Below are 21728 nucleotides of genomic sequence, written 5' to 3'. Positions count from 1 at the left end.
ACAGGGGAGGAGCCTCAGGAAGAGTCCACCCCGCCTCTGTCAGGGGAGATGAGGAGCGAACCTAACTGAAGACTTTAATATATTATATGTAAATATTTATCTTTATCACCTATCCAGTTATTCTATTCTATCCCCTCCCCTTTTATTCTGAACCTGAATAAACCATGGATGTAGTTAAGCTATTGTGTCCTTGTCTTACTCTATAGAGACACTGGAGAAGGGGAAACTGCGAGCAAGCTGCAGTTTCCACCTTCAGCACAGACGCCCAGCTGACCATCCCCTTCTATTGGAGAGGGGAGTATACACTCACACCCAGGTTATACTAATTACAGCAGGTTCTATGTTAGGATGAAGATTAAATGAATCCAAGTCACAGTGAGATTATTTTGGGACCTGCTCTGTGTCATATCATGAAGCTACCACCTGAGCAGACCATGGGGACACATCTCCCCATTTGGCCACTAGGGCAGATAACAAGTGAAGAAACTCACGAAGAGAGCAGATCAGGAGTCGTCAGTGAGGAACCTGAAACATAGGACACATTTCCTCTGTCAGAAGCAGCTGGGCTTGGCATTTGACCTCAGGTGTCAGATATGCCCATAGTGTTTCTCACCATCAGCTCCAACATGTCTTGAGCAGAGCCCATACAATGTGCATTTCATATTCAATCTATGGAGGGCAGATTGTGCTCCCTGGGAGTAGGGATCCAAGTCTGATATCAGGATTTGCTCCTTTCCAAAGGGGCATCCATCTCCTTGGGCCAGAAATGCTCAGGTCTAGGGTTCTTCCTCTTGTCCCCACATATCCCTCCTTGGCTGTTCAAGGGTTAGCTTTAAGGGCAGGGCTGGAGAAGCACGTTCTGGCAAGTGAGAAACACCAGTTCCAATATTCTTTGGTGCACTGGGGCCTAGAGTCTGGGTCTCCCACCTCCTGGGTGAGTGTCCCAACCACTTAGCACTTTCAGCTAACCCTTAGGAGGGCTGCCCTTCTCCTGCTCCTGTGTCTGCTCATCACAGATTTCTGCTGGGCAGTTTCCTGACTTGTGCTCATGCAGTGTATGAGTGTGCAGAGCTGCACACAGCCTACAGTGTGTGCTCGGTAGCCATGTAGGGGCTTGTGTGTCCCCAGCACAGGGAGCAGTCTCTCAACCTGCATGTGAGAGCTACAACAGCGGTTCACTTTTTTTTTTTTTTTTTTTTTTTTTCCCCCCCCATAGAGAAGTAGAGCTGGAAAGGACCTCCATAGTCATGTAGTCCAACCCTCTGCTTAAGGCAGGACCATCACTATCCAAACCATCCTATACAAATTAATTGTCAAAAAACTCTTCATAAAACTACCATCAAACCTGACACAACACAAGACATAATAACCTAACCCCCCGCAGGGGAACCATGGCAACCAATGTCCTGCTTCTAAAAAAGGCTGTTAGTATACTCAGGAAAAAATCACAGGTAGAAGGCCATGCCCCCCACTTCAGAGGAAGGCAAAAATCCCCATAATACATACCAATTGGACCATGGGGTAAAATTCTTTTTTGAACCCAAATATTGGTGATTAGTCTGACCATAAGCAGAGGAGCAAGGCCCTCCAGCCAGGAACCTCCAGCTTTTCTCCTAGCCAAAGCACTGACACACCCCAGTCAAAATCCCCAGGCTTGGTTATAGCCAACACCCAATGCCTCTGAGGGAGGCTTAAAGAAACCTTGGCATATGCAGCAGCAGGAGGGGAAATGTTCCCTACCAGGCCCATGTGGCAACCAGCAAAGCCCAGAAGCATAGGAAATACTTATAGTGGAACATAGATATAGCTATGCCTAGATCATCCTTGAACAGTAGATCATCCGACCATTGGTCTCTACTCCTATTCCTTTTCAGTCCAACCTTTCCTTGAAAACCTCCAGTGATGGTGAGTCCACAACTTCCCTAGGTGTCTTTCCCACTGCCTCACTGTTCTAACAGTAAAGACATTTTTCCTGATATTCAACCTAAACTTACTTTGATGCAACTCCAAGCCATGAGTCTGCATCCTACTCTCCGCAGCAAGAGAGAAAAGGTGCTTTCCCTCTTCTTTCTGGCAGCCCTTCAAGTATTTGAAGACTGCTATCATGTCCTCTCTTAAGTGCCTTTTCTGCAAGCTGAACACGCACAGCTCCTTCAGCCTCTCCTCATATGACTTGCTTTCCAAGCCCTTTTTCATGCTTGCTGTTCGCCTCTGGACCCTCTGTAACTTCTCTATGTCATTTTAAAAATGTGGAGCCCAGAATTTGGACCATCCAGTTCTTCTCTCACTCTCATCTTCATCTTTCTGGGCCTATCTGCACAACAAAGCAAACATCTCCCACTTCATGCAGCATCTGCAGAGCACTGAGGATGAGTTGGTGGAATTGGGTCTCTCTATGCATGCGAGTTGATCCTGTCACAGATCTGTTTGATCCTCACCCAGCACGGGCTGCATTAGTGTTGTCTGGGGTGTACATAGTCTATACAAGTGACCCTTGCTACATTAGAGGTATACCAAAAAGGAAGCCAAGGTCAAAGCCCAGTTTCAGGACAGCAAGCTGAGGGTCAGGGACACACAGGTACATAAGGCAGCTGCCTTCTGTAATTCCTTGGGAAATGTATTTGCCAGGGTTGGGGGTGCTTCCAGGATGTGCATGAAGCCTTAGGAGATTAATCTACCCCTGCCAGCTACTTGGGGCCTGAATAGGACTAAGCCAGCAGCTTGTAGAGAAGGAATAGTGAGAACCATGGCTAAGGGACCTATTCTCTCCTCCCACCCAGTTCTGCACTGCACAGCTTAGGACACATGATCACTGCTTCCCCACTGTGCTGAACTTCCCAAGCCCCTAGGCTGGTGCAAGGCCCTGTTGCAAGTTGCATCACAGGCCTAGGCACCATCATTAGCTCCTGTGTCCAGGCGTAGGGGCTCTCACAATTCTCTAGTTAATAAAGTCTCCTTTTGTCTTAGGTGCTCTGAGGAATGTGCTTTTGCCAGTCCTGGAATCACAGGGGTGGAAAGGACTCCAAAATCACCTAGTTTAACCTCTGCACAAATGCAGGACACTTTCTTCCTCGTCACAGGACAGCTGGAGTCATAGCATAGGTCTGCTGAGTTCCATGCCAGTGCATTTTTCACAAGGGAGAACTGTCCCACCAAGAGCCTTTGGATCACTTTTCTGTGTACAGTAGTGATTTGGACAATGGGATTGTGTGCTTATAAAGTTTGTAGATGACACCGAGTTGGGTGAAGTTGCAGGCACTCTGGAGGGTAGGGCTATGATCCAGAATGACTTGGATAAACTGGACAAATGGCATAGGACCAATCAGATGAAATTCAACAAGGACAAGTGAGAAGTCCTGCACTTGGGATAGAATAATTGCATGTAAAAATACAGACTGGGGAATGACTGGCTAGGTTGTAATACTATAGAGATGGACCCAGGAGTACAGTGGACAATAAGCTGAATGTAAGACAACAGTGTGCTCTTATTGCCAAGAAGCCAACAGCATTGTGGGTTGTATGAACAGGAGTGTCACCTGCAAATCAAGGGAAGTGATTCTTTCAGTCCATTTGGCACTGGCGAGGTCTTCACCTCAGGGTACACAGTAGCGGCAGCTCTGGCACTGACACAGGACATGCCATGTGGCTAGTAACAGAGAAGATAGGGCAAGTGTGCGGGCAGTGGCCATAGCAATGAGCTAAGTGGCCATGGGGCAACCAGGGTGGCATCAGCTGTCACTTGCCCTCCTTTCTCCACTCGCCATGTCAACTAGAGTCCAAGGGGTCCAAGTTCTGCAACAACCCACTCCCATCCTGGCCATGCCCCTAACTTTTTGTTGCCTGGCGGTAGCCTATGGGATTGAATAGAGCTGTCCTGAGGACCAGATACATCCCACAGGCCACATGTTTGTCACCCCTGCACTATGAAGCAGTTTCCCAGTTGGATAACCAAATATTTCCTAAAGTGCAGAATGACTCACAAATCATAATCAAGCTGTATGCTGAGAGATGAGTCCCATGGATCCTGGTTTTCTCTCATTTAAAAAAAAAAAAACTCACTCTCTAATTTCCAGGTTAAAAAAGTAATCCTAAAGCCACATTTTTCCATGATCAAAATGAAACACCATTATACAGATGTCTATATATTAGTGGTGCTTCATTTTAATCATGGAGCAATGTGGATTTTGGGTTTCTTTTTTTAACCCCAAAATTGGAGATTCTTTTTTTATCAGAGAAAACCAGGATCCCCGGAGATGACACTGGATGTACATACAGACCCTTGCGCTCTATGGGTTTCAGTGGGCTTGCAAGCACCTGGCTAATGTTGAAGGGCATGCTCAGTGCTTTGTAGGCTAGAGATAAGCTGCTGCATCAGGCACATGAGAGCAACAGCAGCTTTTTTGGTTAACACTGAATTTAACCCTGAGCATCTAACTTCTATTTTCTCTCTCTTTCCCCATCCCTAGCTTGGCTTTCACACCAGGCCCATGCCCTGGTATTTGGGTGCCTGCAAGTCAGCACTGGATGAGGAACCTGGGGCTGAGCTCCCTGCAGGGTGTCTGTGCTGGATGAGGTTCATTTGGGGATTGTAACAGGTAACTGTTCTGGGCCGAGCTAAACTGTGACCCGCACACCTGTTCCTGAGGCCACCCCCTCCCTTCTCGCCTGCCATGCCTTGATGTTAATTAATTAGTTGATGTTAATTAGCGGGAGGCTGCCATTGTACTGCCCCGTTGCCAGGGGGCGCTATCTGCAGCTCTTATCCTCCCCAGTACCGCAGCCCAAGCCTCACAGATGGAATAGCTGTTATGCCTCGGCCTTTTCCCCAATCAGGACCCTCTTTGGGCTTTCTCAAGTGTCGCCCCCTCCTCTGGGGCTCACCACGCCCGCTCTGGGGCTTCTCAACCATGCCCCCTCTCTGGGGCTCGCCACACCCGCTCTGGGGCCGGGGTCTATGTACCCCGTACGCTGCACCCCTACTTGCGCTGGGGTCCCCACACTACTGTGGGTCCCCTATGAGGCCTCCTCCAACCCCTAATAGCCTACAAAACAACCCCAAGCCTCTTGGCTACAACTTAACTTAAAGCCGCCCGGCTAAAACCATGGTGATCAAACACCTTTGAGCTGCCATCCTTTACTCTGCTAGAGCGGTTCCTACAGTTCTCACATCTTAGCTCCTCTCTGTCTAGCTGCTGACAGGGAACTGCCTCTAGCCTCAGCTCCTGGGCTTTATAAGGCCCAGGCCCTGCCCCCTCTGGTCAGCTGACCTTCCCTGGTTGCCCCGGCAACCCACAGCTGTGCTCCTTATTCACTGCTAGGGCTCCTTCCCTAGCAGTTTTCCCCTCTTCAGGCACAGGGCACCTGAGTGCTCTGTGACAGGGATACTTTGCCCTGGGTGGAATAGATTGCGCAGACTGAGACTCTAGCGTGGAGCACCTCAGTACAGCCACAAAGGACATTCTTCCCAGCACCAGCCACTCCGAAGGGATCAGAGGCATGTCCCCTGCATTCTCCGTGTGCTGAGGTCCCTGTGTATCTCAGAGCAGAATGGCATCTGCATTTCTCAGGTGTGTCGCACTGGTAGGGCTTTAGAGAGATCGGTTGTGTTTGAAACTCCCAAACAAGAATATAAAAAAAAGCCCCTCCAGGCCATTAAGCCTCTGGGGACTGGGGTAGAGGAGACACACATGTGTATAATAGAGAGAGATTCCTGTCTTTGTGGACAGAGAGAAGCAGTGCCACTCAGCCCAGAGCTGCACCTGCCTAGCAGCAGGCAGAGCCATCATGCACATATTGTTTCCTCTTCTAGTTCACCATCCTCTCTGAGCAGCTCAGGCACAACAACTGTCTATGGTTGGGGAACTTGATGAACTGGAAAGAGAGACCTCCTGGAGCCATATCCAAGATGCTGGTAGGTAGCTGCCTCCCTAAAGCAACTGTAAGGAGAAGTGTATACATCTCTGATTTAGTCTATAAGGTGCAATTCTACCCTGCCTTCTGCCTGATCTGATTCTTGATAGCACAGAAATGCTCAACCTTATAACGAGGCAAAGATTTTCTTGGGTCATGACTTTTATTGGACCATCTTCATGGTTGAAATATAGTTAGATGAATAAAGTTAACAAAGCTTCCAATGCAAGGCATTCTTCGTCAGGTAGGAAAATGGAAGCAAGCGTGGATGCAGTTGTCAGACAACAACAGAGGATGGCACTGTCAGGCTGGGGAGAGGGTGGAGAGAAATTTCTAGGGGTAGTAGACAAACAACAGATGAAAAGGAGCTTGATTATTAAGAAATCAGGACTTATCAAAAGGGAGGAGGGTCATTATTACCAGTTGTGGCTCTGGCCATAGTGGATGGGGTTTTGGCCATGGTGCTGCTGGGGCTGCATCTCTGCCACCACAGCCAGAGCTTCAGCTGTGTCTGCAGTGAGGGGACTTTGGGAATGGTGGAGGCAGGAGCTGGAAGCATCTGTTGGAGATGTACAAGGGAGCTAGAAGGCTCCTATTGCTTTTAGAGAAAACTGTAGCAGGTTGATCTGGTTAAAGGAGGGTTGGCAGCCAGAAAGCAGGTGAACTGCTAGTAAACAGACAAACTTGTAGCTAGCTGCCATCTGCAAGATGCACAGTGGAAGACATCTGGGCTACTCAGGGCTGAGCTGTAAGCAGCAGCAAGGGAAAGCATTGCTGGTCATTGGGCCCAGAATAAAAACCCCGGTGTGTGGCTGTGGAGTTACCTGAACGGAAGAGGCGAGGCTTAGGAGGCATAAAGCCAGTGCCTGAGTCTAGGCAGTCAGTTTGACCTTACACTGCCAAGGGAAGAGCTCTGCAGAGAGCTGGCTATAGAGGGGTGACTAACAGAGATCCTGCCATACCTAGGAACTGCAAGTAAGAAGCTGAGGGCTTACAGGAGAGTAGGACCTAGGACGAGTAGAGTTTTGTTACTCAGCCAATGGGCTGAGAGATTGAGTTATAGTCAGCTTATATTATTGTTTGAGCTTTACTGGTAGACCAGATTGTGACTATCAGGGAAGAAGGAGGTCACATAGTGCCAGAGGGCATGAGAGAGCTTTAACCTGCCTGGGGGAGCGGTTCAAGCTGCAGGATGCTTGAGAGGCACAAAGGTGTTTTGACCCCTGGAAGGTGTCAAGCTCATGGCAAAGGCAGGCTGAGGCTGAGAAAGCCAAAGCCTAAGTGGGAGAAACAAGAGAGGCAGCCTGAGACCAAGAAGGCTAGGGCAAGAGCTGAGAGGGGCAGAGACCAGGGCCAGGAGCCCACAGCCCAAGAAGGGCAGAGACAGGAGCCTGAGGGGGTGATGCAGGGCTAGAGCCCAGAAGCCAAGTCCAGCACTGTGGGCCTGGGCTAAATGTCCAGCCAGAGGAAAGGGGTAGGGGCTGAGAAGCTCGAGACCACAACAAGGGCATTGAGGCCTGAGATTGGACTGGAACCATGTGCACACTGAAATGATTAATCAGTATCATCTGTAAGGCATAGTCATGGCTACAGGGGAGGTCAGAGATCATGAATAGCCCACAAGGCAACCAGTGCCCTAGGGGCACAAATGGGCCAGAAGGGCCCACTGAGGCTGAGAGCAGGGTTGCAACCAGTGGGGTTTGGAGGAGACCCACTGGCCAAGAGACAGAGAGAGGCTCGATCTGGGACCTGAGGGCAGTCTCTCTAATTACCTATCAACCAATCACATCAAGATGTGGCAGGAGGGAAAAAAGTGCTAGGGTCTCCAAGGAGCCAGAACAGAGCAGGAGCTGGGTGGCTACCAGGGGGCATTACAGCTGTTTTGTCCTGTTACACTGAGTCCTATTACAGGGGCCAAGTGACTGTGGGAATGTTGGGAGAGGAAGCAAGTCAGGGGTCTGGTGCTGATGGGTCACTTTCCCCACCAGCTCAAACTGGCAGGGCTGACAGCTGCACAGCCCCGAGGCTATGGAGAGGTCCTGGGCTTTCCTGTCACCTCATCTGGGAGGGGTTTGCTGTGTCTTGAGCTGAAGCAGTGGAGTGCAGCCTGAATCATAAAGTATCTCCATACAAGGGAGAGGGAAGTCAAGAGCCATGCATGCTGGGATGCCAAAGACACCACAGCAGTTGCACACTGTTGAAAAAGTATGCAGGAGTTCATTGATCTAGATAAATTGTAGTCAGAGGTAAATTAATCCTCATTTGTCCCCATGGAGATTTCCACTTTTCAGCCATTTTTAATTTTGTTGAAGACATACGAGCCCTTGTACATTGAGCATTTAACCTGTTGGAATTTTGATTCTACTGGTTGAATGCTTGTCCCCACACAAAGCAAATGGCAATAGGAATTTCTTTCTGTTTCTTGCTTGATGTCACAGTTCCCTTCTGCCAGGGAGGTTCCCTCTCCAGAACCTCAGCTGATGCAGGAGAGCAACTATGCAGGGCATCAGGGTAAGCATCAACCCCTGTGCCTGGGACAGGGATGGAAGGTGTGGGTTGGTAATGGATGTTGGGGACCATGGAGACCTCCACCCTTTATCCACGAAGAGCAGAGTAGAATAGCAGCTGGGTCCAAGATCAGTTCACTCTTTAGAGGGGATTAGGGCTCACTGAACAAGAAAGCAGTGACCACTAAGGGGAAGATTCCTCATGCAGTGTGCTGGTGATTGATCATGTTAAGTGTTCTTTGACTGACTCTGCTGCTCTGACTGGAACTCTAAGCTCTCTCACAGACCAACAGACAAACAGTGCACTTGAAACTCCTGCTATAGCACCGTTCTTTAATTCTGGCTTTTCATTTTAGCTCATGAATTTAGAAAGTGCACAGGTGTCAGCAGAAATGTCCATCTTGCTGAGTGTGGAGCTTGCACTATGTACTCCAGTACATACAAACACTGACCAGCCAAGACAATTCATTTCCTACAACTACTCAAAGCTACAGTAATATATAAATGTCAGGTTACCTGAGAGGTTGGTATTTCTGACTTGGGCTGGGTAGACAAGTACAAGTCATGTATAAGAACAAGATGGTTTAGTGGGAGTGAGCCCTGGGATACACATCCCCTCTTGGTTCCAGCATGATGCTAGGTGGGAGCTCAGGGGAAGAAGGAAGACACAAAGTTTTTCAGGCCCTTCTGTCAAATCTATCTCATCCACAGGGAGAGAGAAGAGGTAGTCAGGGGCTGGGGCTGGCATTCATTGGTGACTCACATTTCTCTCTCCACAGGGACAACCCCAGGTCAACATGAGAAATAGCAATGACACTTCGGTGATTGAATTCATCCTGGTTGGATTCTCCCTACCCCCACAGCTGCACTACATGCTGTTCACAGTCTTTCTCCTCATCTATGTGATCACACTAATTGCCAACATGCTCATCATGATGACCATCCAACTGGACTGCGCCCTGCACAACCCCGTGTACTTCTTCCTGTTCACCCTCTCGCTCTCCGAGACCTGCTACACCTTTGTCATTATCCCCAATATGCTGGCCACCCTGCTGTCCAGGGGCAAGCCCATCTCCTTGGCTGGTTGTACCCTGTAGATGTACTTATTCCTGTCCTTGACAGGAACAAATTGCTCCCTGCTAGCAGTGATGGGCTATGATCGCTAAGTGGCCATCTGCCACCTGCTGCGCTACCCAGTGCTGATGAACCCACGTGCCTGTGTCCAGCTGGTGGCTGTCTGCTACTTCTGTGGCTTCCTGTTTCCAGTCCTAGAGGTTTATCTCATATTTTGCCTGCCATACTGTGGCCCCAAAACAATCAGCCATTTCTTCTGTGATGCCTCTCCAGTGCTCCAGTAGGCCTGCACTGATAGCAGCCTCCCAGAAAGAGTTGTGCTCCTTACTGGCATCCTCTTCATCATAATGTCACTGTTACTCATCCTGATCTCCTACAGCTTTATCCTCACTTCCATCTTCAAGATCTCCTTGGCTAAGGGCCGGCAGAAGACTTTCTCCACCTGTGCTGCCCACCTGACTGTGGTGGTTGTGCGCTATGGCTGTGCTGCCATCATCTACCTGAGGCCGAAGTCCACCCACTCCCTTGAACAGGACAAGCTTATTGCTGTGTCCTATACAGTTTTCACCCCTCTGCTCAACCCCACAGTGTACAGCCTAAGAAACAAGGAAGTGAGATCAGCCCTTCAAAGAACATTGACCAGGATATTCTGGTCCCAGAAAACATAACACCAACTGGAGTCCCACTGTCAGTCACACTAGGCCTTAGAAAATCCTATCTCTGGCCAAGGACCCAAAGGGAATTTCAGGGCAAAACTGTAGGTCTCCTGAAAGGTGTTAATGATGCTATTAAGTATGTTTGTTCTGTACACACCTTCAGGCCTGGTTAAAGCTGCTGGCTTCCTTTAGGGCAAATAGAGGGAGCAAGTCAGTCCCTTCAGAGTGCAAGGGAGCTTCTGCAGTAGGATCCCTGCCAAACGCACCTGAGTGCTTATCACTAGGGCTGTGCAAATCTTCGGTCCCTGATTCAATTCAGCGGAGATTCAGCCTGATTTTGGTGGTCAAATCTCTGAATCCGAATCTGAATTGTATCAGAGGACCCTTTAATCTCTCTGAATTGAATCAGAAACTTCCGAATCGATCCTTCAGGTGATTCACATCATATGAAATAATTAACCCTGCCCCTTGCACAGAATAAGCATTTACACTTTGGAACAAGTAAGTTAAGTCATCAACACAATAAACACATATGAGCATCACCTTAAATAAACCCAGGTAAGTTGAGGTACCAATACCATAGACATACACAGACAACAATACAGGTAAGTTCCAATAATAGACAATAAACACATAGAGACAACAAAGACAGATAAACCCATATAAACTCCCTTAAGGAGTACCCATAGCTATATTAACCTCTACAGTATGAAGCAACATCAATCACAAAATATGGGGTGCATTCACCCCCTACGGGGTGTTCCCTGGAGCCCCTCCTCTTTGGGGCCCCGGGATATGGACACACCCCGTCCCACAATGGAGGAGGGTGGAGGCTGCAGACCCTCCTCTCCCAACCCCAACTCCCCTGCAGGACCCGCTTCCCCAGCAACTCCGCTCCTGCTCTGAAGCAGACAAGGCTCATCCCCTGGTGGCCAGTCCCATGAGGGTCTCTCTCTGGCAGCGTCTCTGACTCCTCTCGATAGCCTGGTGCCCCACACTGGACACCCAGGGCACTCCCATGGGAGCCAAGCCCTTACTGGCTCTGGTTCCCCAGACTCATACTGGGGGTCCTTCCCTTTCCCAGGCCCTGCTCTGGGCACCAGGGCTCTTTTAGTTTAACGTCGAGCCAGCCACACTGCAGGGCTCCAGTTACTCAGTCTAGAGCCGGGGAACTTGAGCAACCCCGAGCTGCTCCCAGGGCCGGCTCTCCATGCCCTGATCCACGCACCGCCTACCCAGATGCTTCCCGGGCTCACAGGCTCAAGTCACCTCGAGCGGCTTCTAAAGCCTGATCACTGTGCCAACCTGCGCACCATCAAGGCTCAGGCGGGGTCTCGAGGATGGTCGTCTCCAGAGCTCCTCTCTCCTTGCCGTCCCTTGTTGCATTTCTCTCCTCCGGTGAGCTGAGCACGCTCTCCTTTTATACACTTCAGGGGCTCCACCCCCGAAGTTCTCTGGATCTGGCAGGGCGCAGTCTCAAACCAGGTTCAGGCTGCTCCTTGCCCCCTCTCTCCTTGCTTACCCTGGCTTGCTTCTGACTGGCAGATGGGCTCCACCAATCGGCATTGCAGAATCTGGAGCCCAGGACTCATCTGGAGCTCAAAAGGCAAGTCTGCTACATAAGGAACCAAAGGCATACAAAGGGAACATCCGATTCATTGCATTCACTTCTCATCCTATGGGGAACAGCCTTGCAAGGCCCTGCGCACTGATGTGGTCAAAAAGCCATGCTTGGTATCAGAATGGAGCAGACACAGGGCACTGACACCTTACTTCAGTTTTCAGATGGAGATATTTACCTCATGGAGGGGGATAACAATAGGCCACACTCCACTTAGCACTAAACTCCCAGGCACCAGGTGGTCCATAGACTAGATCACTGCTATACTTTTCATGGGGAGAGAGAGGTGCCTAAGGATGGAAGCCACAGAAATCCCACATGCTGAATACCATTTGGCTGAGTCGTCTCCTAGGAAATGGCAGGGAGAGGGGTGAGGCCTAAATTCTGCCCTGCAAAGGTAACTAGACACCAAATTCCACATGGGATTCTCAGCCATGGACCATCTCCTGAAGTCAGATGCCTGACCACGGCAAAAATAGCTCAAAATAAAAGAGTGAGAGAAAGAGATAGAGATACATCTACATACAGTCCCATCCACCACTGCCCCAACCAGCTGCTTGCCTCCAGGGACCTGTTTTAGATGCCACCTCTTCAGTAGTTGTAACAGGGCCTCCCACATCCCAGATAAAAAAAATAAGAATGGTTCAAGGTCCATCCAACTCAGTAACCTGTGGGCAACAGTGCCCGTAACAAGTGATTTTGAGGAAGAGTGCAAGAAACACAACGCATGGGGGCAGTATGAGTCAGGATAGATCTCTCTGCTACTGACAGAAGTGCTTTACTGCTGGGATTAGGGACAGTGTGCACACTTGCTCTCCCTCTGTATCCATGAATTTTGAATTGGCTTTATCAAGTGGAATGGCTGAAGCAAGGGAGACTGAGGGAGCTCTTCTCCGAAGTGCCCAGAGCCTTGTTGGCCAGGGTTCAAGTCCCAATTCAAAATCAGGCAGAGGAAGGAATTAGGAAACAGGTCTCCCACTGCTAGGTGAGCATGCAAGTCAGTATGTATGTTGGCTGCCTGCTCTACAAAACTCTTGCTCCCATTGTCTTTCATGCATGTGTAGCCCTGCTTACGCTATGGGTGTTTGGCTATGGTTATGTTCTATAAAGGAAACTTTCTGTATTCTTCATCACCATACCCTCATTAGTATTGTGTATTCGGAGGCTTGAGAACTACTCACACCTGTCATTACAGTTTGTAGGCCTGGATTTTACTGTTTGGAATTAAACTGTGCAATTGTGAAGGGCAGAGAGATATGCTGGAAGTCGGAACTTTTGCTATAGTTAAAAGACCAAACAACCCTGAGACTGGTGTTGAAGAAGGGTAGGGGCTAAGAGAATTGGGGTTGCATAGACAACTGGAGGAGGGCCAGCGGAAGAGTGGCAGTGACCCGAGGCAGCATGGAAGAGTGGTGGTGTCTGCTGGAGGCAGCAACCAGAGCAGCACTCCTCAGCAGCAGAGTGGCAGCAACTCTGGTGAGAGCCTCTCTACTCAGCACTTCGTTCTTTGACTGGTGTAGGCTACAGAGTCCCCCGAGCAGCGTGATGGATCCTGGCAGTGAGAAGCAGCAGGATCCTCCAGCAGGGATTTCCTTACCCAACACTTGCAGCTTTGACTGGTGTAGTGGTAGAGCCCACAGAGAGCAGCCCTGGGCATGTCTCCCTTCCCAGATGAGGGGGCTAGGTGGTGGCTCTCATGGGCTGGTGACAGAGACTCAGCTGATGCAGCTGATGGTGATCAGAGACTGATAACTATTTTGGGTTTTAATTCATGTTCAATAGTTAAAGTCATCTTTAAGGTTATGTATCTGTCCTCTCTTCCCAGTACCAAAGCCTGTTTCAGCTGAGTTGTGTACTAGTGGGGAAGTTTGTTCATGTCACAGCACCAGTTAAAACATACTTTCTCAGGTTTCTGGGTCGGGGCTTGAGCCAGATTGGGAAAGTTGGCATTAAACCCCTAAATTTGAGCCTGAGCCTTGTTACTGCCATCCGGTTTCAGGCAGAAGGGCTACCCATGTATTTAGTGCGTCTATCAGACAGGTGAGAGGTCGGGAATTGCCAATGTGGGACACCAGTGTAGCCAAGGGCTCCAGGCATTTTGGCAGCACCAGGATTAAGGGGCCAACCAATAGAAATGTGTCTGAAGAGTCAGGCTTGAGCGAGCGTGGCAGCAGCAGAGCAGGGGTTGTGAGGATCTCAGTGGCCCTCCTATCTTGTTCTTGGTCACCATAATGGTCAGTGCCAATGGCAGCTTCATTTAGATAGATAGATATAACTATTTATGAAATGGGAGGCGCAAGTCTTTCCCCCGCTCCAGGTACCCACGTGGCTGAGATTATTGGGCGTTCACCCTCCTAGGGGGAGAAGGATCCCAGTACCCCCTAAGCCCCAGATGGGCCCACCTGTTCCCTAATCCCTTGGGACCCCCTTTCAGGGCTTCCTCCACTGTGGGGACCCATTTTCCGGGTGCTCACTGATCTGGGGAGCAGGCTGGGAAGGCTCCCAGAGCCATGGGTGCCTTGTCGAGGCTGCCCAGGGCCCTGCCTTCTGTCCTCTGTTGGGGCTCAGGCTGCCTCATGCAGGTCCTGACACTCAGGCCTTGCTTTCTGCTTTCTGTTGGGGCTGGGGCTGCCTCACATGAGCCCTGAAACCTGGACCGCTACCCTGCTGGTGCCTCCCAGAGCCACAACCTTATGCCGGGGAGGGGTTGCAAAGCCGAGCATCCTGGTGCCGCTCCCAGGGTTTGGGACACCGTGCACCACTGTGTGCACCGAGTCCTCAGCCTCACGCCGAGGGTAGCAGACCCAAGCCACCACATGCGGCTCCCAGGGTCTGGTGGCTCCATGCACCACCATGTGCACTGGGTGTCCAGGAACCCGAGCTGCCTCCTGCTGCTCCCAGGGTCTGTCCCATGCACTACTCTGTGCACCACTGGGGCTGTAGCTGAAGCTGCTTGCTGCTCCCGTCCCACCAAGGGGGTCTTTCAGGGTTCTTCTGGGCTACCGTTTCTGCCCGCTAGGCTGCTCTCCCTAGCTCTTCTTAGCCCTGCCTGCTTCTTTGTCCCTCGATGCATCTGTTACATGCTGGGCACGCAGCTCCTTTTATTCACTCCGGAGGTTCCGCCTCCAAAGGTGTGCCGGACTCGCAGAACGCAGGCTTCAATCAGGTCCAGGAGGCTCTTTGCCCCACCTCTGTGTGAGGGGATGGCCCCGCCCAGCCCTTACCTGATTGGTGGACAGGCTCTACCAATGGAAAAGATTTTCTGAGCCTGTTCGAGCTGGGCTGCATCGGTAAGTCCACCACAGGATGGGAACTGTTACATCAGTTCCTACCACAGCACAGGAGAAGAGGACAACAACCACCGCTTAAGCAAGGAAGGAATCTGAGCAAGAGAGACGCAGCAACTGAGGGATGTCACAGTACAAGCTGACTTCTCTGGGGGCCACAGGATGACAGTCTAGAAGTGGAGCCACTTTGGACAAAGGCATTCATGAAAGCCAGGAGACAGGAGCCAGCCACAAGCTGCACACAGCATTTCTTGGTCATGATGACTGTATAGAGGGGAGGGTTGAAGATGGTAACAGTGATCATATGCCATCACTACCAGGATGTAACACTTGACAGTACTGTAGAAGGTAAAGAACCACATCTGCGTGGCATGCGCAGTGTGAGAAATCACCTTAACTTCCACAAGGAAACCGGGCAGCATTCTGGGATGACAACAAAGGATGTACAAACATGATTGAGGGAGAGATCACTGAGAAAGAGGTGCCTGGGGGCCTGCAGGACAAAATGTGTATTGATCCACACGGTCAAGCCAAGGTTGCCCACCAGGTGAGCGGACAATTGGCAGGAAGAGAATGAGGAAGTGTATCTCCAGTTCAGGGTGATGAGTGAATTTCAGAACAATAAACTAAGGCACATGAGTTCTGTTTCCCATTCTCTTATCCTTCCAGAGCTGTTTATCTGGGAAGCTGGGGGGAAGGGGGAAGCTCAGAGTGTCAGAGGGCAGCATTTGTTTCCATTATTACCTACAATAGGAGCAGCAGATTATTTCAAAGATCCTAGAGGCTAGACCCTTGGCTAGTGCACTTGCACCATCTGGATATTTGACCCTGGTGACTGCTCTGGGGCTGGTGTGCATTAGCTGTGCATTAGCTGTGCATCTGGTGCACAAGCTGTGTCAGAGCTAAGTCAGCTGGGGTTCTGGTCCACAGCAGATGAGCTAAATTCTCAGTATAATGACTTCAACATCCATTGCTACCTAATGTTGGAAGCACAGACCTAGTGCAGACCCAGCCCCATCTGAGAGGCAGTGAGGGGCGACCCTACAATGCCTGACCCCTGCCGGACTTTTGAGGGAACCCTGCCTCCCAGAACATGCTTTGTCTGTGTGTCTGCAAGCCCAGGTCTGTCCATCTGTGAGCCCAGCTGGACTCCCTGGGCTGATGTGGTCTGTTTGTGCTTCGCACAGAAGCCGGCCGCCCCATAGTACTGGACAGGGCGGGAGCAGGCTGTGAGTAGTGACATTGGCCTGAAGTGCTCAGGGGTTTCCCAGGAGACAGGGAAGCTGCAGCCCCAGGCATGAGAGATCCTCAGACTTGCACTCAGGCCATGTCTCTCCTCACCTGGCATTCCCCTGGGGACCTGTACATCCAGACCAGTCACAGCAGCAAGCCAGGACCTACCAATGCCACATGGCAAACAGGGCAGGCTATTCCCAGTGCCACATGACTATGTCCATTGATTTGGGTAGGGTGTGGGGGTGCCAGGGTTGGAGGGGGCTGTACTGGGGACTCAGAGCCAGGATGGGACTGCATTTGCTCCTGTGCCAAGCATGTGGTGGGAGCCCTTTGCATGAGAGCTGATTCCAGACTGTGCTGGAAGCAGGAGGGACCAGGTGCCACTGAGCCCTGAGGGCATGTGATAACCCAGCAGCACCTGAGCAAGGGGCAGAGGGGCCAGACCCTGAGCTCAGCACAGTATTTCTCACTGAGGACAAGGAAGATGCCTCCTCCCTGCCACCCCAATGTGGGGCCTGAGTCCCATGACCAGCTGTCACAAAGTCCACACCCCCCAGCCGCAGACAGGCCTGGGCTCCCTGCATGCTTTGTCCTGTGCTGGAAGGCCATAGCCAAAGCTAGTCCCAGGGTTCCACCAGAGGGGTCAGGATCATGGGCTACCCAGGAGGGACCACTCCACCTGGAGCAGGGGGGCTCTGGGTTGGGTGATGTGAGTCCTGCCCTGTGCCTGGGTGTGTATGGACTCAGCAGACAGGGCACTGCAGAGTGCATGGGCGGCAGCCATGTGCTCCCTACATGGCCTGTGGGAAGGGGTGACGTGTGCCCCTTGCCTGCAGGTGCCACATGGGTGGGAATCATCATGGGCTCCATCCTGGGGGCCCGGCTCTTCCTGATCCTGCTCATTGTGCCCATCTGGGACTTGATGCAGAGTGACTTGCAGAGCCCAGCTGGTGGGAGGAGCCTGGGGCAACAGGTAATGTGAACATGCAACGCCAGCCCGCCTGATACCCAGACTGCGATGCCAAGGGGCCTGGTTAGGAGGTGCTGGGCTGGAGTGACGTGACACGGAGCACCATGAACAACACCAAGTGATGACATGGGACAAACAACCAAAGCTTCTCCAGGCCCCTGTGGAGAATGGCTGGAGCTTCCCAATTGCGACTGCTGTGGCTGGGGAGGGAGGGATGGCTCCTGCAGCTTGACGCTGAACTGTGAATCCACCACACTCTCCCTGCCTCAGACAAACAGGTTGGGGGAACAGGTGTAGATTCCAGGGTAGCTCAACTCAGGCTGGTAGAAGGGTTTGGGGTAGCTCAGCTTGGGCTGTTAGAAGGGTCTGGGGTGGTGGGGTGGTCCCAGGCAGCAGCGTGTAACTGGCAGGTGCCCACAGCAGCAGCTGCTCTGAACTCTGGCATATTTCTGGGTCCAGGCTGTTTCCTAGCAGGTCTGGTCTGGTCAGGCTCCCTCCATTGCTGACCTGAGCCAAACTTAATGGGCCTCCTCTCTTCATGCTGTGTCGCGCAGTGCAGCTGACCTGAGACACAGATGAAAAGCTGAAGGACAGAAGAGAGGAGCCAGAGGAATGTGGATTTTAGCCCAGTGCAGCGCGTGGGTTCTGTCAATAGACCTGAGTTGGGCTAAGTCCACATGTGTCACCTTTTGCTGGGGAAGCCTGGGCCCCTTTCTAGACTGTCCCTGCCCTTCACACTCCCCATGGACACTGTCCTGCCAGGGCCCTGCTCTTCTTTTCTCAATCATTTGTTTTGCTCTGTGTTCACTGTTTGTTCATAGTGACAGAAGAGGCTTAGGGGGAACCCTGCATGGAGCTGCCCCCAGGATGGCACTCCAGTTTGCTACCAAGCTTCACTGGGAAGAAGACTTGTGCTGTGCAAAGCCCTACAGCAGGGCTCTGAGACTTGTTCTCCACTTGGTTTTGAAAAGAGCTGAAATCCTTGGAGAATCTCTGGGTACATTTCCCCAGGCTGGATCTTGGTGAGGCCTGTATGTACTAGATCCTAGAAGAGGGGAAATCTACCAGCTTGCCCAAGGTGTAAAAGAGCTGGGTGGTATCAGCAACAGGGAGAGGAGCAGCCATCCCTACTGGTGACAAGAAGCAGTGCCAGGAGCAGCCCCAATGGAGCAGAGCCCCTGAGCTGTGGTGAGGAGTGGCAGGAGCAAGAGCTGAGCAGTGTCCTGTGTCAGACTTCCAGTTACACTAAGCAGAAAGGAGAGGGGAAAGGCTGGGGCCAGCAGCTCCCTTGTTTCCACTGGCTACCAAGTGCTTCCTGCATGGGACTAGGGGAGAAATGTGGTCCTGCCAACTGGGATACCTGTGGCCACATCTACACGAGATACTGATGGTGCATTCACTTGTTACTACTGCACAGTACTGTCCTGTGGCAGGAATCATGATGTGATGCTACTGTGCAGTAGTAATGAGCTACTGTACAGTCAGTGTCATGAAGAAGCCATTTGGCGATGCTACTGACTAACTCCATTACTGATTGCTTCTGAGCTCCACCTTTACAAGGCCCTGTTACAGTTTGCTATTGCTTGCGAGCAGGAGGTGTCTTCACACTGGAACCACCCGGCAGCATTTGTTTTCCCAGGTTTTTGGGTGGGGGCTCGAGCTTTTGTTAAATGTCTACATTCAAGCTTGGCCCGTACTGCTGCCGTTCAGTGCCTGGCGGGCAGGTTACCCTGGCAAACCTAAGAGCTCTCCCTACTTAGCTGTTTTCTGAAAGGGTACTTCATTTGCAGTAGCAAATGTGACGCCCTTTGGCTACATCACCGAGCCAGAACGAAGCTGTACCCTGTCCTACTCCACGGCAGTGGTCCAAGGCACTTAACATTTTTTTTTTCTATTTTCAGAGCCAGTGGCCTCCCTGAGAAATTCTGTGTGCAGGTGGAGGAGTGTAAGGCCTTTGTGAAGCCAGCCCTGAGGCTCTGAGGGTCTCCACATACTGCCCAGGATGCCTCAGACCTCGAGGGGTTGCATGTGCCCCCCCTCCCCATGGCCCCAGCCTACATTGTCTATTTTGTTAGTTGAGAGTGTTTATTAACAGACCTATTTTTGGAGCTGGCTGTGTCCATCACTGTTACTCACATGAGCCAGCTTTTTACTACAATTACAAGGCACTACATACTCACATACACCCCAATTGCTTCTCAATGACAAATAAGCTGCTAACCAGCTTCACCATCCTTTAAGCTCCTTATGTTCTGAGTCAGTTTAGCCTAGAATGACTCCATGCTTTCTGGAGCTTCTGGGTGGATCCAACGTACTCGTGTTGCCTCTTTTCCCAGCAGGCACTCAGAACAGGACGCACATTTCTCTGGCTGCGAGAGAAGTCATTGCAATTTCTCCTCAACCTGCTTCAGTTCCTGGGACACTGGACAGATTAGTTACCTCCCTGCCAGCAAAAGCCAGGGCTCACCCAGCCCTGCTCAGTCACTGTTTGCAAAAGGACAGTCCATGACGGTCAACCAGGCTTTGCCTCTTCACAGAGACTTTCCTCATGACAATCCCCTCTGTGCCCAGCTGCTGCACACTCTCAAACCGGACTGCTAGGACAGAGTTTACCCCTTCCCTGAAAAGGGCTGCCAGCTGTCTTACCAGTCTATTTCCCTTCCCAACATGCCCACAAAAGTCTCACTGAACACTCCTCAAGCTAGAGGAATTAACACCCCCCACCCCATATATAGTGCAGGTAGGTTACACCGAGATTTCAGGTCTTTCAATGTTGGAGTTCTCAGGCTAGGTTCCTGCATCTTACACTCATGACAAGCAGGCCCTTCCCAGCAGCTCAGCTCAATGGGAAAGCAGCTCATTCCCTGCAAATGGAACAAAACCTGAACTTGCTGCAGGGGAGAGAGGAAAGGGAACTTTGTATCTACAGGATGGGGAGCTGCTCCACCAATAGCCCTGGGTGTGGAAAGGCCCCTCGGCCCCTTCCTTGCCCTGCAGTCACCCAGTGCCCCTGCCTGAGGCAGATCATTGCTGGTGCCCTCTAGAAGGGACAGCCCTGCCCTATTCCACACCCTCCAAACCAGCCAGTCCCTGTGCCCCGCCTCTCCCCAAGAAACAGTGAGGAGACAGCAAGAAAAGCCATGTTTTGTATGGAAGAGCCCTTACAACGGGCCCCTCCTGCCCTGAGATATGTGTTACTGGCAGGGGGGTTGAAATCTTTTGTGGGTAGGGTGGTGTTACTGGCAGGTGTTTATAGCTCTTGTAGGGACAGGTGACAACATTTAATCACATGACAGCAGTAATGACTCAGGTGATATCATTAACAGTCTGCCGTATATTTCCTTTTAAATATTAAAGGTTTCTATTCTATACAGATATACAGAACAAGAAAAACCCTGCCTCTTTATGGGTACTCCTTGGTTGGACACAGACTAAGGGACATCATCCTGAGAGAAACGCGCCCTCGCAGAGGTGTCTAGCAGTCAGCAGCAGCTCTATCTGTTGCTCTCTGGCAGAAGCTACAACCATGGAGGCACTGAATGTCTGGACTCAGTCTGGCCTTTGGACTCGGTCTCGATGATCTAAAGCCAGGATGGTAGGTCTACGGCAGCCTTCACTCCTCCATCCTCTTCCCTAGGTGCATGCGCTGATGGTCTTGGTGTGATGGTCGTATAGACCTGTTGCTTGTAAACCATGACAGAGACAATCAGCGGTTCCCAGGACAGTACAACACCAGATATACAAACCGGTGTAGCCCTGACTGCCATTTCTGCCCACACAGACAGGGCCCTTCTCTGACTCCCTGGCAGTTTGTCTGTGGCCTGGTGGCCCTCTGCCCTGACATGCCATTTGTCCTGGGCATGACGTTGAACTGCATCCTCTGCTGCCTTGTGGGTAGTTCTTGATGAAAAAAGGAGAAGGGACCTCACCCCAACAGAGAAGGTGCTCGCGCTGAAGCAACAGGCATTTAGCAACTCTATTCAGGTTGCTCTCTGGCAACAGCTACCACTTCTGACACTGAATGTCTAGACTCGTTCTGGCCTTTGGATTTGGGCTGTAATCTAAAGTGGGGATGACAGGTCCATAACTCTGCCTCGGCCTATGTGCTGAAGGTCTTGGCAAGATGGTCATAGGGACTGGAGAGAGGCATGAGGGCCTTGAAGCTGCTACCAAGATTTCCAAGCAGCCCTGGTTAGGGATGGCCTGCTTGCCTTGCATGAGGGTGGCCTTACAAAACGTGGGTCAAACAAGGCTTGCCTCACCGCTTATATCCTGGCTCAACTGATTTTATAAACAGAATTGCTTGTTGGAATATTTGGACTCTGACTCCTGGATATGAACTGGATCTGGATTCAGATCTGAGGAAAGTGGCTGTGTAGAGTAATGAACTGGCACGTTTCAGAATTTATATTGCAGCTCTTTCAGAAACTTGGCTCTGAGACCAGGCTTCATAAAGGAGAAGGACTA

At 51.0% G+C, this 21728-nt stretch overlaps 1 pseudogene; it reads left to right on the top strand.

The window, feature by feature from the left end:
• Nucleotides 1-5880: 5880 nt before the first annotated feature.
• LOC102375239 lies at nucleotides 5881-10159 on the top strand (annotated as a pseudogene).
• Nucleotides 10160-21728: the final 11569 nt, after the last annotated feature.

The sequence above is a fragment of the Alligator sinensis genome, unplaced genomic scaffold (genome assembly GCF_000455745.1).
Source record: "Alligator sinensis unplaced genomic scaffold, ASM45574v1 scaffold909_1, whole genome shotgun sequence".
Taxonomy (NCBI): Eukaryota; Metazoa; Chordata; order Crocodylia; family Alligatoridae; genus Alligator; species Alligator sinensis.
This window is presented reverse-complemented; position numbering and strand designations above follow the sequence as displayed.